Genomic DNA, 3,089 nt, shown 5'->3' with positions numbered 1-3,089 from the left:
TGTTAGAACCTGTCAGATCACGTCCCTCCTCTGTTCTGAACTTTGCATGGCTTCCACTCACCCGGAGAAAAAGCCAAAGTCCTTGTGGCCGCCTGTCCAGCTCACACATCTGGCTCCTCTCTTTCTAGGTGCGTTTCCTGCTACTGCCCTTTGCCTCTTGCTGTCTCCACTCCTGGTCGTTCCTGCCTGGAGCCCTTGCACCTGCTGTTTCTTCTGCCTGGAACACATGCAGGGCTGCTCCCACACCTTTTAGGTCTTTGCTAAAATGTTGCCTCCGGAGTGAGGCCTGTCACTTTCCACCGCTCCCTGTCACGCTCCATGGTTTGGTTTTCCCCATAGCCATCACCACCATCTGGCAGGCATGGTGTTTGACTTATTGGGGTCTTATTGGCCATCTCTTCTGCCACTAGAATGTCAGCTCCCAGAGGGCAAGGACTCTTATCTGTTTTGTTCACTGTTCTCAGTGCCTAGCACAGGGCCAGGCACTCACAATGAAGTTTTCTCTCAACCTGGAGTCCAAAATGAGTATAGGAGATATTTATTCATTCATTTAATATGTCCACTCATTTAATATTTAGGTGTGCCTGGCGCTGTTCTTTGATGAGGGAAACAAGATTCTCATAGTCCACTGAGAGATGGCTTGGCGTGGATTTAGGCTCAGATATGCCCGGATGGCAAAGCTCTGGCCAATCCAGTGGGAGTGGAAGTGACATGTGAAACTTCTAGTTCAGATTCTTAAAAGGAGCAGGCATCCCTTTCCCTTCCCCTTTTTTCTTCTCACTGGTTGAAATGTGACGCTAGAGCAGCCATGTTGGAGCACATGGTGAATACCACGTGTTAATTGTGGTGTAGGCACATACTGGAAGGAGCCTGGGCCCCAGCAGCCTGAGGTCTCTGTACCTACTTGGGTTGTTCATGCCTGGACTATAGCATGAGAGAAATAAGCTCTATTAAAAAGAATTCATTGCTATCCCACGGGGAGTCTTTCTTTCCCGTCGGGAGTCGCACCGGCTGCTGTGGGCATTTGGCCAGGTTCCTGGCACAGTTTGTTTCCTGTTTACTACGGTGCTCTTCCTGGGATGTACCAATTTGGTGATTTGGGTTTGATAAAGATTTTCTCCTTTTGAGCTAACGTACTGAGACAGAAATGGGAATGTTAACACGGTCGATTTTCAGAGTGCTTTGGGTTGTGTATTAAATAGCCATTGATTCTGGGACACAAGGACGGGTTTGTAATAAAATGAGATGTTGTAAAAAAAAAAAAAAAAGAATTCATTGCTGCTTGGGTCCTGTTACAGTGTCTATCATTATCCTAACTAATACAGTGACTTTGATTGGGTTTCTTTCTGAGCCTCAGTTTTCTCATCAGTAAAAAAGGGGCAATAGTCCAGCCAGTGTGGCTCAGTGGTTGAGCGTTGACCTATGAACCAGGAGGTCACGGTTTGATTCCCAGTCGGGGTACATGCCCAGGTTGTGGGCTCAGTCCCCAGTGTAGGTGTGCAGGAGGCAATCTACCAGTGAGTGATTCTCTCTCATCATTGATGTTTCTGTCTCTCTCCCTCTCCCTTCCTCTCTGAAATCAATAATAATAAAAAAAGTTTTTTAAAGGGTCAATGATAATAGTAGTACTATGAAGGGACGTTTTGAGAATGTGGTCACATCTTAATAGTGCCTGGCACATAGTGAGCACTCAAAAAATGGTAACAGTTGTTAGAACTCTCCCCCCTTTCAGCAAAGGCTCCAGGAATGGAATTTGCCCAGGAAATTTCAAAGGCAGGCTGCAGCGTAAATGGCATTTGGAGAGGGCGTGGCTAATTGTGTTTCTGCTGGCTGAAGAGGTAAAAGTTACCACTGGGATTGCCAGGTGTCTGGATTTGGACTGGGCGGCCCTATTTTTGAGCTTTTCAGTCCAGGAAACTAACTGAAAAAAAAAATACACACACAAACCAGATGTATAAAAGTGTGTCCAGTATGTCTGTTGAAACCATCTGGCATCCTGACTGCAGAATTTCAAGATACACCATCCAGATTAATCTCTGGCCTTGACTAAGTTGTAGAATTTACCTTTTATGCACCAATCTCTTTCTGAACCATTTTCATGACTTTACCCCAATCCAGGCTTCACGTTACAAACCTTAGGTGCTGGTCTCCGCTAGACTGAAGTAGGAAGAGGGCAATGCTTTTTTCAAAGGATAGGGTGTCCGTAACTATCCAAAATGGGATGCTATTAATAATCATTCTGGGACAACAGGTACAAACCTGGCTTGTCCCATACAAGCTGGTGTGTTCAGTCATGCTTTAATAAAGGAATCAGTTCATTTAAGTGGGGAGAAATCTAGGAGAAAGAAGGCAGGCATATCAGGTGGGATGCTCTTGGCTGCAAGTAAAGGAAGTTTGACCCAGCTGGCTTAAACAATAAGTTAATAAAGTTATTTTATTAACTTATTATACAAGAAGTCTAGAGGTAGGGTGGTTCCACAGTTGGTTAATTCAGGAGCTGAGTGACATCAACGATTCAGGTTCTTTCCATCTGTCATTTTGCCATCTTCAACTGGTTAGCAATGTCCTTCCTCATGGTGTCAATAGTTGCCAGGCCTCCAAACGTCATGGCCTCACCCAGTTACAATAGCTATCACTTAAGTGAATGTCAGGCAGCATTCTGAGCACTTTGGATCTATGAACTATTTTAATCCATGCAACAAACTCTGTGAGGTTAGAACTCTTATTGTCCCCATTGTACAGAGAGATACATCAACGTCCAGAGAGGTTAAGTTGCTTGCACAAAGCCACACATAAGTAAGTGGTGGGGCTGGGATTTGAACCCAGGAAGCTGGTCTCTACAGCTACAATAATGTCCAAAGGCTGGGAAAGGAGAAGGCACACATATCAGTGGTACAGCCGGGATTCAAACTCAGGGTCCTAAGCATTTCCTTCTCTGTTTCCTCCAGGTTATATTTCCAGGTTATATTCCTTCTGGCAGGAATATAATTGGCAAAGCTCTGGAGCCCCGATTTAATCTGGTTTCTATTTTGTTTGAATCAAACCTTGTACCAGAATCCTCTGGAGAGATCTGTTCCCAACAGCAAGGC

This window comes from Myotis davidii, unplaced genomic scaffold (assembly GCF_000327345.1).
Source record: "Myotis davidii unplaced genomic scaffold, ASM32734v1 scaffold526, whole genome shotgun sequence".
NCBI lineage: Eukaryota > Metazoa > Chordata > Mammalia > Chiroptera > Vespertilionidae > Myotis > Myotis davidii.
The sequence above is the reverse complement of the archived record's forward strand: the minus strand, read 5'-3'. Positions refer to the sequence as shown.